The 17,147-nt window shown below is 39.7% G+C and overlaps 1 non-coding gene across 1 annotated transcript; it reads left to right on the top strand.

The window, feature by feature from the left end:
- The first annotated feature begins 9,944 nt into the window (after positions 1-9,944).
- Positions 9,945-10,026, top strand: TRNAS-UGA (transfer RNA serine (anticodon UGA)). The gene has a single exon. It is a non-coding gene; the product is annotated as a tRNA-Ser (tRNA).
- The last annotated feature ends 7,121 nt before the right edge of the window (positions 10,027-17,147 follow it).

Below are 17,147 nucleotides of genomic sequence, written 5' to 3'. Positions count from 1 at the left end.
ATATATATATATATATATATATATATATAATGTATTTTATTTTATATAATAAATATTATTTTAAATGTATATTTACTCCATATATTTTTGTGCAGATATAAAATATTTTATTGACTCATCCGTGTAGAACAATATTTAAAATATATTTATATATATTTCTTATTATTTTCGTGTATTTAATTACCCTCTACAAAACTCTTAAAATCCGTTGTGGTAACAAGAGCAGTTTACCTCACATTAACCTGTTTGTGTATGATGTAAACAGTACCCTGGAGGGTGGTTCTGTTTGTGTATGATGTAAACAGTACCCTGGAGGGTGGTTCTGTTTGTGTATGATGTAAACAGTACCCTGGAGGGTGGTTCTGTTTGTGTATGATGTAAACAGTACCCTGGAGGGAGGTTCTGTTTGTGTATGATGTAAACAGTACCCTGGAGGAAGGTTCTGTTTGTGTATGATGTAAACAGTACCCTGGAGGAAGGTTCTGTTTGTGTATGATGTAAACAGTACCCTGGAGGGAGGTTCTGTTTGTGTATGATGTAAACAGTACGCTGGAGGAAGGTTCTGTTTGTGTATGATGTAAACAGTACCCTGGAGGAAGGTTCTGTTTGTGTATGATGTAAACAGTACCCTGGAGGAAGGTTCTGTTTGTGTATGATGTAAACAGTACCCTGGAGGAAGGTTCTGTTTGTGTATGATGTAAACAGTACCATGGAGGGTGGTTCTGTTTGTGTATGATGTAAACAGTACCCTGGAGGGAGGTTCTGTTTGTGTATGATGTAAACAGTACCCTGGAGGGAGGTTCTGTTTGTGTATGATGTAAACAGTACCATGGAGGGAGGTTCTGTTTGTGTATGATGTAAACAGTACCCTGGAGGAAGGTTCTGGATGATGAAACAGGTTCTGTTTGTGTATGATGTAAACAGTACCATGGAGGGAGGTTCTGTTTGTGTATGATGTAAACTGTTTGTGTATGATGTAAACAGTACCCTGGAGGGAGGTTCTGTTTGTGTATGATGTAAACAGTACCATGGAGGGAGGTTCTGTTTGTGTATGATGTAAACAGTACCATGGAGGGTACCCTGGTTCTGTTTGTGTATGATGTAAACAGTACCCTGGATGGAGGGTACCATGGAGGGAGGTTCTGTTTGTGTATGATGTAAACAGTACCCTGGAGGAAGGTTCTGTTTGTGTATGATGTAAACAGTACCCTGGAGGAAGGTTCTGTTTGTGTATGATGTAAACAGTACCATGGAGGGAGGTTCTGTTTGTGTATGATGTAAACAGTACCATGGAGGGTGGTTCTGTTTGTGTATGATGTAAACAGTACCCTGGAGGGAGGTTCTGTTTGTGTATGATGTAAACAGTACCCTGGAGGGAGGTTCTGTTTGTGTATGATGTAAACAGTACCCTGGAGGGAGGTTCTGTTTGTGTATGATGTAAACAGTACCATGGAGGGAGGTTCTGTTTGTGTATGATGTAAACAGTACCCTGGAGGGAGGTTCTCTGATGCTTCTGAAGATCTTCTTATTTTGGCTGTAGAAAACAAGAGGAACTTATGAGAGAAATGGACTCTAAAGCAATACAACCTGACAACAACAACCTGACAACAACCTGACAACAATCTGACAACAACAACCTGACAACAACAACCTGACGACAACTTGGCAGCAACCTGACAACAACAACCTGACAACAACAACCTGACAACAACAACCTGACAACAACCTGACAACAATCTGACAACAACAACCTGACAACAACAACCTGACAACAACAACCTGACAACAACAACCTGACAACAACTTGACAGCAACCTGACAACAACAACCTGACAACAACAACCTGACAACAACAACCTGACAACAACAACCTGACAACAACTTGACAGCAACCTGACAACAACAACCTGACAACAACAACCTGACAACAACAACCTGACAACAACAACGTGACATGACAACAACCTGACAACAACAACCTGACAACAACCTGACAACATCAACGTGACATGACAACAACCTGACAACAACCTGATAACAACAACCTGGCAACAACAAGACAACAACAAAATGACAACAACAACCTTAAAACAACAACCTGATAAAAGCAACCTGAGAACAAGAACCTGACAACAACACGACAACCTGACAACAACAGCCTGACAACAACCTGACAACAACAACCTAACAGCAACAACCTGACAACAACAGCCTGACAACAACCTGACAACAACAACCTAACAACAACAACCTGACAACAACAACCTGACAACAACAACCTGACAACAACAACCTGACAACAACAACCTGACAACAACAACTGACAACAACAGCCTGACAACAACCTGACAACAACAACCTGACAACAGCAACCTGACAACAACAACCTGACAACAACAACTTGACAACAATCCGACAACAACAACTTGACAACAGCAACCTGACAACAACAACGTGACAACAACAACCTGATAACCTGATAAAAACAACCTGACAACAACATGACAACAGCAAAATGACAACAACCTGACAACAACAACCTGACAACAACAACCTGACAACAACAACCTGACAACAACAATCTGACAACAATAACCTGACAACAATCTGATAACAACAACTTGACAACAACAACCTGACAACAACAACCTGACAACAACAACCTGACAACAACAACCTGACAACAACAATTTGACAACAGCAACCTGACAACAACAACCTGACAACAACAACCTGACAACAACAACCTGTCAACAACAACCTGACAACAACAACCTGACAACAACCTGACAACAACATCCTGACAACAACAACCTGACAACAACAACCTGACAGCAACAACCTGACAACAACAACCTGACAACAACAACCTGACAACAACCTGACAACAACAACCTGACAACAACAACCTGACAACAACAACCTGACAACAACAACCTGACAACAACAACCTGACAACAACAACCTGACAACAACAGCCTGACAACAACAACCTGACAACAACAACCTGCCAGCAACAACCTTACAGCAACAACCTGACAATAACAACCTGACAACAACAACCTGACAACAACAACTTGACAGCAACAGCCTGACAACAACAACCTGACAGCAACAACCTGACTACAACAACCTGACAACAACAACCTGACAACAACAACCTGACAACAACAACCTGACAACAACAACCTGACAACAACAACCTGACAGCAACAACCTGACAACAACAACCTGACAACAATAACCTGACAACAACAACCTGACAACAACAACCTGACAACAATAACCTGACAACAATAACCTGACAACAACAACCTGACAACAACAACCTGACAACAACAACCTGACAACAACAACCTGACAACAATAACCTGTCAACAACAACCTGACAACAACAACCTGACAACAATAACCTGACAACATTAACCTGTCAACAACAACCTGACAACAACAACCTGACAGCAACAACCTGACAACAACAACCTGACAACAACAACCTGACAACAATAACCTGACAACAACAACCTGACAACAACAACCTGACAACAACAACCTGACAACAACCTGACAACAACAACCTGACAACAACAACCTGACAACAACAACCTGACAACAACAACCTGACAACAACAACCTGACACCAACAACCTGACAACAACAACCTGACAACAACAACCTGACAACAACAACCTGACAACAACAACCTGACAACAACAACCTGACAACAACAACCTGACAGCAACAACCTGACAACAACAACCTGACAACAACAACCTGACAACAACAACCTGACAACAACAACCTGACAACAACAACCTGACAACAACAACCTGACAACAACAACCTGACAACAACAACACTCAGCAAACTGAGTTAATTTATCTTCAACTAAGACATCTATGAAGCTCAAGAATAATGAGAGAAAAAGAAACACTTTGAGAACTCAGACGTTTTCACAGTGTGCCAACAGTGTGCCAACAGTGTGCCAACAGTGTGCCAACAGTGTGCCAATAGTGTCACATGAATAAAATATCAAGCTTCAGAAATCTAGCATTATCAGAATAACCAGGTCGTATCCAGCAAGAGGATCTCAGAATTAAACTTTATGAATATTAATCCCAAAGTGTGGCCACTCAGGATAGCTCAAGAAAGTCATTGTGGCAGTGCCTGCGTGGCAGTGCCTGCGTGGCAGTGCCTGCGTAACAGTACCTGCGTGGCAGTGCCTGCGTGACAGTGCCTGCGTGGCAGTGCCTGCGTGGCAGTGCCTGCGTGGCAGTGCCTGCGTGGCAGTGCCTGCGTGACAGTGCCTGCGTGGCAGTGCCTGCGTGACAGTGCCTGCGTGGCAGTGCCTGCGTGGCAGTGCCTGCGTGGCAGTGCCTGCGTGGCAGTGCTTGCAGAGATGCCAGTCGTTTCTTCATGTGGTAACCGTGTACGAGTAGCGACAGTGATGTTGAGATAGCCAGAAACTTTAGTGTGGTTTGGCAGTTAATTTGTTATAACTTGGCTCAATGTTGCTGCTAGAGGTTTCATAGTTACTGAGAAAGCACTGGAGAATAGTCCAAGAAAGGAATATCCCCGTGAATAACTAAATGAGCGGCTCTTGAGACTGCATGTTAATTGTTCTGAATAACTTCTTTCAAGTTACAAGAAATGCAAGGCAACAACATTTAGTATTGGACCCCTGCTTAGACGAGACGGGACTTAGATGAAAGCAAAAAAATGAGTGAGATACTAAAGTCCCAATGTGATTCAGTGACCGAGACTCAAAATTCGGTCGATTAAAAAATCTCTGATATTATCCTAACACCACAAGACTTCGAAAAGGTAGTAAGTGACATACCCATGCACCCTGCCCCAGACCAGGATTAGTGGAACTCCGTGTTCTTCAAGAACTGCAAGAAGCCCCTGTCACGTGCCTTTAGCATTCTATGGAGAGGGAGCATGGATACAAGGGTCATCCCACAGTCACTAAAAACAACAGACATAGCCTCATTCCACAAAGGGGGCAGTAAAGCAATTGCAAAGAACTACAGACCAAAAGCCCTAACGTCTCATATCATAAAAATCTCTGAAAGGGTTTTAAGAAGCATGATTACCACCCACCTAGATACCCATCAATTGCACAACCCAGGGCAACATGGGTTTAGAGGTCGTTCCTGCTTGTCTCAACTACTGGATCACTATAACAAGGTCCTGGATGCGCTAAAGGATAAACAAAATGCAGATGTAGTATACACAGACTTTGCGAAAGTCTTCGACATGTGCAACCACTAGTGTTACAGCGCTCAAAATGCGTGATAAATGAATAACAGGAAAAGTTGATAGATAGATCTGTAACTTCTAACAAATTGAACACAAATAGCAAACAGAGTAAAGTCTGAGGCGGCTACAGCGAAAAGCACAGTACTAGTCCCATCCTGTTCCTCACCCTCATATCTGACATAGACAGAGATGTAAGCCATAGCACCGTGTCTTCCTTTGTGGATGACACCCGAATTTACATGACGGTGTCATCCATCGAAGACACTGAAATACTCCAAGCGGACATCAACCAAATCTTTACATGGGCTGCAGAAAACAATATGAAGTTCAATGAAGAGAAATTTCAATTACTCCGATATGGAAAACGTGAGGAAATTAAATCTGTATCAGAGTACAAAACAAATTCCTACCACACAATAGAGCGAAAAACTAATGTGAAAGACCTGGAAGTGATGTCAGAGGATCTCACTTCCAAAGACCACAACACTGTATCAACCACATCTGCTAGAAAAACGACAGGATGGATAACGAGAACCTTCAAAACTAGGGATGTCAAGCTCATGATGATTCTCTTCAAATCTCTTGTTCTATCTAGGCTGGAATACTGTTGTACACTAACGGCACCTTCCAAGGTAAGCGAGACTGCTGACCTGGAAAATGTACAGAGAACCTTCACAGCGCACATAAGTACGATAATGCACCTAAATTAGTGGGAACTGTTGAAGTCTCTTGATTTGTATTCCCTGGAATGCAGGCGAGAAAGATGCATGAAAATATACACTTGAAAAATCCTAGAGGAATTAGTACCAAATTTGCACACGAAAATCACTCCCTACGAAAGCAAAAGGCGCGGCAGGAGATGCAACATCCCCCCAATGAAAAGCAGGGGTGCCACAAGTGCAATAAAAGATAACACAATAAGTGTCAGGGGCCCAAGACTGTTCAACTGCCATCCAACATACATAAGGGGGATTACTAATAGACCCCTGGCTATCTTCAAGAAGGCGCTGGACAGGCACTTAAAGTCAGTACCTGACCAGCCGGAATGTGGTTCGTACGTCGGTTTGCGTGCGGCCAGCAGTAACAGCCTAGTTGATCAGGCCCTGATCCACCACGAGGCCTAGTCACGGACCGGGCCAGGGGGGCGTTGATCCCTGAAACCCTCTCCATGTATACTCCAGGTATAGGCCTTAATATTTGTGAAGGGTTCTCAATCCAAAGAATTGAAGCTACCCTCCCTTAGATTAAACCTGCTTGCCTCGCATCCTCAGGAGTTGTATAACCCGTTGTATAATCGCGTTTCCTGTGATTATATTACTACTACTACTACTACTACTACTACTACTACTACTACTACTACTACTACTACTAATAATAATAATAATAATAATAATAATAATAATAATAATAATGTCAACTCTTTACAAGAATCTAAATGCAGAAATAACATAAACAACCGAAATAGCAAAATTCTAGAGAAGGCGGTATACTGTCAAGTAGTTAAGCGTCTTAATGACAAAAGCATTTTCCATAATTATCAGTCAGGTTTCAATCTCATTCAACCGACACCTCCCTCATTAATTTGATGGACTACCTTAGAACTGAAATGTCGCGAGGGAATTACATAGGAATGGTAACGTTAAAATTTCAAAAGGCCTCCGATACAGTCAACCACAATATGTTATGTAAAAATCTACAAGCTATCTGCATGAGTTCTGTAGAATGGTTTTAGTCCTACCTGAGCAACAGGAACCAAATTGTCAAGATCAACACGTAATCAGAACCCATGCCGATAACATGTGGGGTTCCTCAAGGTAGTATTCTGAGCCCTTTGCTATTCCTGTGCTATTTATTTATTTATTTATTTATTTATTTATTTATTTTATGTCTTTGCAAACAGTACATTGAGATTTTATATTTACAATAGTGGGTTGCAATGCAAAGAGAGCCTCTATTATGCCTAGACATTATAGGCCAACTTAACATTATTGACTTACAGACTAGTTAACACTAAGGAGTATATCATAGTTGTACAGTAGGATAGTAATTATTTCATAGTTGTACAGTAGATTATTAATTATAAATGAAACAAAATTTGTGTAAGACAAAAGATATATTCGTAAATTCAAAAATGTTTTTTGTGAAAACAATGATTCAATTATATTCCTGTCAACAATGGATAAAAGGTTCAAAGTGATTGTTGAAGTTATGATGTGGGAGTACATAAGTAAGTGTGTACTGAGTATTTAGCATTTAGTCTAGGGTGATTAAGTGCCTTTTGAGCAGAGTCTTAAATTGATTTTCAGACTGGGTTACTTTAATATCTCCTGGTAATCAATTCCATATTTTGGGGCCCTTTATGTGCATAGAGTTTTTACACAGTATCATATGGACACGATGTATATCAAAAGGAGATCTGTGTCTTGTGTTGTGGTCATGTGTCTTGTTTAGGTTGGTGAGAAGTTTGAGTGGAGGGTTTATATTTGCCTGTATTATTCTGTGTATGTAGTAGGTACATGAACAAGTATGGATGTTCTTAATGGTGAGCAGATTCAGACTTTTGAAAATTGGTGGAGTATACTGGCGGGAGTGGGAATTTGTTATCATTCTTACTGCTGCCTTTTGCTGGGTTATTAGGGGTTTTAGGTGATTGGATGTTGTTGATCCCCATGCACAAATTCCATATGTAAGATAAGGGTATATGAGTGAATGGTACAGTGCAAGGAGAGCTGATTGTGGAACGTAGTACCTTATCTTTGATAGTATGCCTACAGTCTTGGAGATTTCCTTGGTGATTTATTGTATGTGTGTCCGGAACTTAAGGCTACTGTCAAGGTGGATACCTAGGAATTTTCCCTTTGTGAGTCTTGCGACTGATGATCCGTTTAGGGTTATGTTAATTGGATCATTTGCAGCTTTGTTTCCAAACTGAATGAAATAGGTTTTATCAGTGTTCAAGGTAAGTTTGTTAATCATCCAGGCAGATATTTTCTGTAATTCGGCATTAACTGTGTTTGCTAGTATGACTGTGTTTGGGTGGGAAAAGACATATGTAGTGTCATCTGCAAATAATATGGGTTTGAGTAGCTGTGATGCATTCGGTAGATCATTGATATAGATGAGGAAGAGGAGTGGTCCAAGGACACTTCCTTGTGGGACTCCTACTCTGATTAATTGGGTGGAAGAGTTTGCATCATTTGCATACACATATTGAGTTCTGTTACTAGGGTATGATTTTAGTTAGTTGAGGGAGTGGCCTCTGATACCATAGTGCGTTAGTTTGGAGTACAGCAGTTCATGGTCGACTGTATCGAAAGCTTTACGTAAATCAATGAAAATGCCCAGCGGTACTTCTTTCTTTTCAAGATGATTCAATGGATTTGTTAAAGAGCGTTGCAATAATTGGTGACAATACTTGAGAAGCTTTTTTATACATAAAAGCAGGCTTAGTATGTAAATGGTTTGTGAATGACATGACTATCAGTGCCATATGCAGCTTCTACTGTACGCATATGATACTGCTCTGTTAGTATCAGGTAAAGACTCACAAGACATTGCTAATGTACTATCACTAGAACTAGAGGCCCGTAGCAAATGGTTGGTAGACAACAAATTATCACTACACCTCGGGAAAACGGAAGCCATACTCTTTTGCATGAAACATAAATTGAAAAGGGTAAATAATTTTAATATCGTGTAGTGATGAACCTATTATTACAGTAAATTAAGTGAAATATCTGGGAATCCCCTTTGACCCAAGCATGTCAGGAGAATTAATAGGGAACAATGTTGTAAAGAAAGCGAATGCCAGACTAAAGGTTCTCTACAGACAGGTGCAGTGTCTACCAACTGAAGTTCGCAGGACACTGTGTCTCTCTCTCATACAGTATATTATAAACTACTCTTGCTGTTCATGGTACTCTGCCTTAATTAAAAAAAAAATCTGAAAGATAGGCTACAAATCACCCTGAACAAAATGGACTTGGGTCCAAGAAAGCATGTAGGCCAGAATGAATTACAACAATTGGACATGCTGAATGTTAAGACAGTAAATCTACTAAAGCTAAATTACGTTGATAAAATTGCTCACAACCAGCATCCCCAATATCTTACTGCCAGTTTCGTTAAGACCGAGAACCAATGCAATTACAGAACTTGGGGAAGGGAGAACAACTTTGCAATACCTAGAGTTAGTTGTCAGGCTTCAAGGACATTTTTTTATACAGCAATAAAAGAGTGGAATAGACTGCCTGCACATGTCAAAGCCAGTCATAGCATGAGTCAGTTCAGGAAGAGAGCCAAAATATACCTCATGAATAAGACTACAGAAAAGGAGGAGAGTGATTTCTTGTATGAAAATAACTAGTTTTATCTTTCCTCTTGTATATCTTCATTTATTGCAACTGATTTTACATAGTTAAGATACTTACCTATTTTTAACTTTTTAATATAAATAATAATTATCACAAGTTCCTCAATGGAAATAAGTTACTCTGATTTTTTGAAGTTATCTCAGGTTCCTACATATAAGCTGATATGTATGATAATCAGTGTAACTCTGTATACCTGAATAAACGTACTTACCAAGAGTTTATGAATTAATACAATCAACAGCCGATTAATCAGCAGAACGTAAAGCCCAGAAATTAAAGTTTTCTCTTCAGACACAAGAACCAAAGACAGCTGCGGTGTCCGAGTGGTTAAGGAGATGGACTTGAAATCCATTGGGCTCTGCCCGCACAGGTTCGAATCCTGTCCGCAGCGGTTGTTTTGGTTTGGTTACTAGTAACAAAAGAAGCTCAACGCTCTAAACTCAAGTGCCAGGTTCCCGGGCAAGTCGAAGCTTGTAGACAAGTAGTCATACACCTGTTGCACTTGTTCACCTAACAGTGAATAGAAACCTGGGTGCTACTCTGCTCTGGCGTGTCGCATACTGGGAAAACTATTATATTACAGACAATAATGAAGACGGGCACCACTAGCACTGCTGTGCTCCTGTAACTACATACACATAGTGACGCGTCATCATAGTGGCTGTGAGGGAAAAGTTCAACAGATAGGAGTAGCGAGCGAGTATATGGTAACGATAGTTTGATTGCCGGCTGCTTGTTAAGGTAGGGTCAGTCTAGCTCCCGCTATCCCCCCCCTTTCTCCCCCACCCTGAAAGGTGACGTGTGGGGCTCCGACCAAACAGTAATCACTCGACTCACAGCTCCCTGCACAACTGTAAGTAAAAGCCTCTGCTCCTATTCTAGTGGATATTGGTTGAAAGCTTCACTTTTGACCAGTAATAAACTTAGTCCTTTCAGTTTTAAGCTCCACATGAGACTTTTAGATAATCACCACCTTTTTTAAGTAGTATTTTACACTTATCATGGAGAGTGATTTCTTAAGCACTGACTATTCAAGGCTATAGACTCGGTGAAGAACTAGTCGTTGGGTTGTCACCAACACCTGTGACCCCCCCCCCCCACATCATCATCAACGACTACAATTTCTACAAGACAGTGTCAACATCAACCAGACACCACAGTTTACTTGTACATAGTAGTGTTGAATTCAAATGGCAATTTTTCATTTCATTTTTCTTTCAAGTAGGATTCACCTTCATTTTTTAATGTTTTATCTTTGCATTAATAAATAATAAAGTGTTTATCTTTGTGAATTATTATTTCTTTTTCTATTCATTAATTTTCCTTAGGAGGAGCCAACCTTGGTAATACTGTCTGAAGTTGTTACAGGGCTGAGTAAGCCATCACAGTGGCATGACATCTGACTGTATCAGCTGTACATGACGTACATCCCACCAGTTTCCTGATTACAGTGGCCAACAGTGGTTGCAGTTCATTAAAAACGTGTGTCTAACTAATTCTAAGACGCTGAATTCAAATCCCAACTTAGTTTTGCTCCAACACTTACATTTTATGTGAAATAGAACCTCACGGCGAACGATTCCCGGTGAGGGTTGAAACACTGGGTGTGTTTCCTTACACTGGTTGTCTATGTTCACCCATCAGTGTAAAATGGGTACCTGGGTGTTAGTAGACTGGTGTGGGTCGCATCCTGGGTGTTAGTAGACTGGTGTGGGTCGCATTCCGGGACAAAACTGACTTAATCTGCACGAAATGCTCTGCATAACAAGCTGCTTTCTATATACTAGTATGTCAGTGATGTCAACTAGGACTGTATACCTTGTACATGTACTTGTAGTAATGAAGATATTATTATTATTATTATCATTATTATTTTTATTACTGCTATTATTATTATTATTATTATTATTATAAAGACACAACCATCATGGAGAAGATGCCAGGGAACCCTGATAATCAATTTTATTAATAAATTAGACACATTTGCAACACTTGGGTATCTGTTTAATGAGGAAACGTTTCACCACACAGTGACCTTATCAGTCTATACAGTGGAGTCGTGAAGAACAGGAGTTTGAGGTAATCAATCCCTCGGCCTTGAGTCGATGTAATCAGTCCATCAATCTTGAAAAGAATACAGCATATGTGCGAAGAAGTGGCTTATGTACTGTAGACAGATGGTGAGGTGCAGCACTAGCAGGTGGTATCACATTTGCTGACTACTGCTGGACACTGGTGCAAGGGAACCGTATTGTACGCAAGTGAAAAAGCCTGAAAACTCTGACATAAATCAAGCAAATATCGCAAACCAACTCTCTGATATAAATATATTTATATGACTATGGAAATTTGTTATTTTTCTTATGCATATATGAAATGAATTTAGTATAAGAATAACTAGTTTTTGTCATTGCATGCGTCATACTTAATATCTATCCATCATAATACCTAAGATTGTTAGGTAATATATCATTTGGTTCTTCAATCTCAATGAGATAATTGATTAAATAATTAAGAGACTTATGTGACCAGCGTATCAAAGTTAGCTTAAACGATTAATCTCGTTTACCAACTGGATTAAAAAAATGTTGGCTAGTGTTATTGTTTATTACGTAAATCCGGTGACTGGGAATAAAAAATATCAATGAACTCTAAACCTAAATCTAAACCAGTGGAAATAAACCACACTGAGTGTCCTCCATGGGTTACCCTGGTATATAAACCCTTCGGGTTTATATACCAGGGTATATAACGACTCTGAAAGAATTAGATATTCCAGGGTAAAGACAGGTCTGACATTGATGTGCTGCTTGTTATAGGTCAAAGTCAAGGGGACACGGGGCACAGATGGAAGATTTTGATCGGATTTTTAACCTAATAAATAAAAATAAATAAATAAATAAAAAAAAGTCATTGTGGCATTAGGGACCTTCATTTCCAGGATGCGACCCACAATAGGCGACTAACACCCGGGTACCTACATACTGTTAGGTGAACAGGGACGGCAGGCGTAAGGAAACCTTCCCAACGTTTCCACCCATGCCGGGGATTGAGCCACACTCAGTATGTGAGGCGAGTGTGTTGTCAACCGAGCCTCGGGACTATTTTTTCCGCCAGATAATTGTATAGGAGACATGCTATTAATGGCTTCAAAATCCAATACGCTTGATAAAACTAATTCTCACAAGCACTGCATGGGTGCTATAAACAGTTACTGTCGTGTTGCGGTGTTACGTTCTGTGAACTCTCTGAGGATTGCTTTGGTAGTCAGCACCGCTACTTCAGTAACTACTCTGTGGAGTACTGGGGCAACCACACGTGCCATGGGTTCTGTAGGGGTAACGTGTTTTTTTTGTGGTTGTCTTATACCCGAGACTCACCTATGTGATGCCCTATTAATTTATAAGACAGGATTAGATGTGAAAATTTCAAGGAGGTGAAACAGTTCTCGGTGTATCTGTGGTCCTCAATAATATTATTATTATTATTATTATTATCTTTATTTCTACAAGTACATGTACAAGGTATACAAGCCTAGCTAACATCAGTGACATATTACTATAGTTTAGTTTAGTATGTTTATTATGCACCCCATACCCATCCTGTGGGCGGTAGTCAAAACATTACAGAGGTACATAATGGGTCCATGGACTGGACCCCAAAGTTTTGATAGCTGAACAAGTTACAAAGGTAATGAACTCCAGGTCACAATCATGACAAATTACAAAGGTATTTACAGATTACAGAGGTATATCATGGGTCCAGGGACTGGGCCCCAATGTTTTGATAGCTGAACAAGGTACAAAGGTAATGAACTCACAAGTTACAAACGTAATGAATCATGTAAGTAAATTTACTTACGTTTATACATGGCTACACTCATATTACTATATAGAAAGTAGCTTGTTATACAAATTAGGTCAGTTTTGTCCTAGGATGCGACCCACACTAGTCGACTAGCTCCCAGGTACCCATTTTACTGATGGGGAACATACACAACCAATGTAAAGAAACACGCCCAATGTTTCTACCCTCGCTGAGAATCAAACCCAGTCACTCACCGTGTGAAGCGAGAGCTTTAGCCACCAGGCCACGGTGTACCTTTATTTATTTATTTATTTATTTGAACATGATACAGAAAAGTACAAAAGAATACAATTAAGTGCAGCATGCCAAAGCCCCTTGTATGCAGAGCATTATGGGCAGGGTTAAAAATTAACTTAAAATTAACTAAGCATTCCTAAACATTATTGTAAACAGATAACAATTAAGCTGTAGTGAGTATTACAAAGACAGGTCATATGGTTGCATGCATTGCTGTACATTCAGTAGAATGGAGTATTCTGTTAGGTAATGTAATTAAAAAATAACAAAGTTTGATTGGGTCTCAGGTTAAATATTTCTGTGATACAATTATGAGAAACATTTAAGATATACAGTTTATAAGATACAATTATTCAGTATTTATTTGGTTGTGGGTGAGTAAGTGATTTTTGAGAAGAGACTTGAATTTATAAACAGATAATGTTTCTTTTATATTCATTGGTAATGAATTCCAGATTTTAGGGCCTTTTATGTGCATTGAGTTTTTGCATAGCGTGAGATGGACACGAGGAACATCAAAGAGTGATCTGTGCCTTGTGTTATGGTCATGTATTCTGTTGAGGTTGGTAAGGAGACGTTTGAGGGGAGGGTTTATATCAGAGTTAAGTGTTCTATGAATGTAGTAAGTGCAGTAATAAGTATGGATGTTTTGTATGGTGAGTAGGTTTAGAGTTTTGAATATTGGTGGAGTGTGCTGCCTGTAGTGGGAATTTGTTATAATTCTGACTGCAGCCTTTTGTTGGGTAATTAATGGTCTGAGATGGTTTATTGTTGTTGAGCCCCATGCACAAATTCCATAGGTGAGATAGGGGTAAATAAGTGAGTGATATAGGGCCAGGAGGGCTGACTGTGGAACATAGTACCGTATCTTCGATAGTATGCCTACGGTCTTGGAAATTTTTTTGGAAATTTGTTGTATGTGTTTGAAAACTGAGTCTATTATCAAGGTGGATTCCTAAAAATTTTCCCTCTGTGAATTTTGTGATAGGTGATCCGTTTATCATTATGTTAAGAGGGACGTCTGTAGCTCTGTTACCAAACTGAATGAAGTAGGTTTTGTCAATGTTTAGAGTAAGTTTGTTAGTACTCATCCAGGTAGATATTTTTTGTAATTCAGTATTTACAGTATTGGCTAGCGTGACTGGGCTCGGGTGAGAGAAGACGTATGTAGTGCCATCTGCAAATAGTGTGGGGATGAGTAGTTGCGATGCATTTGGTAGGTCATTTATGTATATGAGAAAGAGTAGAGGGCCTAGGACACTTCCCTGTGGGACACCAACTGTAATTGGCTGTGTGGAAGAATTTGCCCCGTTTGTGTACACATATTGGCTTCTGTTGCTGAGGTAAGACTTTAGGTAGTTGAGGGAGTGCCCTCTTATACCATAGTGCGACAATTTTATATGGAGCAAGTCATGGTCAACTGTATCAAAAGCTTTACGTAAGTCAATGAAGATCCCCAGTGGGACTTCTTTTTTCTCTATTGCAGTGTATATTTGTTCTAGCATGTGTATAATAGCGTCATTAGTATTTTTATTAGGCCTGAACCCAAATTGACAGGGGTTGAGTATGTTGTGCGAGATGAGGTAGGAATAGATTCGCTTATGAATTAATTTTTCGAAGATTTTAGAGAGAGGGTGTAAGTTGGATATTGGCCTATAGTTATTCAAGTCTGTTTGGTCTCCTCCTTTATGGATCGGGGTGACCCTTGCTATTTTGAGAACTGTAGGGAAGGTAGAGAATTCTATGGATTTGTTAAAGAGTGTTGCAATGATTGGTGATAGTACTTGTGACGCTTTTTTGTATATAAAGGGTGGTAAGGTATTTAAATCTCCTGCCTTGCTTTTTAGTGTATTGATAATAAGGGAGACTTCAGTAGGGTTAGTCCTGAGAGCCCCTAGGTAAGAAACTGTTGGACATGTTAGGTACATTCCTTATACTTGTTGTCACTGTTCAACTAACAGTAAGATAAAATAAGTAGGTACCTGTATGTTCACAAACCTCAATGAATATAAATCGTACCGACTACCTTCCTTAAGTTATCCTGAGTTACTAACCCATTTAGTTAATGATCTGAATAAAACACATAAGTACAATTATCACATGTGTGATAATTGTACTTATGTGTAGCTGTACCTAAATAAACTCACTTACTTATCTATGTATTTGCAAATTAAAAAAGAAAAAAAGAAAACAATAGTTTGTCATAAATACCGTTTTCTATGAATACAAAGATAGTGTTGTAAACTTTAATGGTAGACTGTACTATATCTCTGAAGTTGGTAAACATGCCAACTTCAGTAACACATGTATAACACTATTCATATAATGCCAAGGCCGGGTCACCACTACTTGGAAAAGACCCGGGCCGGGAGAATACCGGTGAATAAAAAAAAAAAAAAAAAATATAAAGCGACCATTAGATGGAAATTGTGTGGATTTTCGTAAATTTTCCACAGTTTATTATATTTCCTGAAATGCCTTCTGATAATATTTTTTTTTTATCCGCGGTTGCCCATACATTATGCTTTCTCATTATTCAGCTTCATCATCCCTCTTCCTCTCTAACATTCATTTTCTCTCTCCCCCTCTCACTGCAGTGTTCCATTTTATCATCTCTCGGCCACATCACCTCTTCCCCTTAACACCAGTACCGCGCTCCTCTGCCTTGAGCTCTCTCCTATCTTCTCCCTTTCATTAACCCTTCCTCCTCCCCACCTCACTCCCTCTTCCCCACCACTAACATCAAATATCCACTCCTGGATAGGACATCCTTACTAGGAAGTGATAATTCCCAAGTAACAGTAACTTCAGCTCTACTCGAACCGAACCTTTTGAAGCTGTCATAGCTACTAAACCTTTAATGGAATACCTGACGATATTCTCAATGACCTACTGAGAGCTACCAACTCAGGCTGACAGAATTTCATGCTATGCATTTGACAAGGAACTAAGAAGAATCATGATCATAGCAATGCATTAAGATTATAACGGGGAAACATAGGTAGTCATTGTTCCCACTATGTAACGATCAGTGCAGCACCACACTGCGGGTAGAAACATTGGGAGTGTTTCTTTACACCGGTTGGCTATGTTCACCCATCAGTAAAATGGTGTTAGTTGACTGGTATAGGCCGCATTCTGGGACAAAATTGACCTAATCTGACCCAAATGCTCTGCATAACTAGCGGCTTTCTATATAGTAGTACATATGTCATTGATGTCAGCTAGGACTATATACCTTGTACATGTACTATTATTAATAATATTATTAATGTACTGTCCAGTACTGTCCTCGGCAATGCCAGAAATATCACAATTTTGAATAACAATATTAGATCCCTAAGTAAACACTATGATAACCTCCTGGCACTCTTAGATTCATTAAAGACAAACTTCTCCAGTATTATT

This window comes from Cherax quadricarinatus, chromosome 23 (genome assembly GCF_038502225.1).
Source record: "Cherax quadricarinatus isolate ZL_2023a chromosome 23, ASM3850222v1, whole genome shotgun sequence".
In the NCBI taxonomy this organism is placed as follows: Eukaryota; Metazoa; Arthropoda; class Malacostraca; order Decapoda; family Parastacidae; genus Cherax; species Cherax quadricarinatus.
This window is presented reverse-complemented; position numbering and strand designations above follow the sequence as displayed.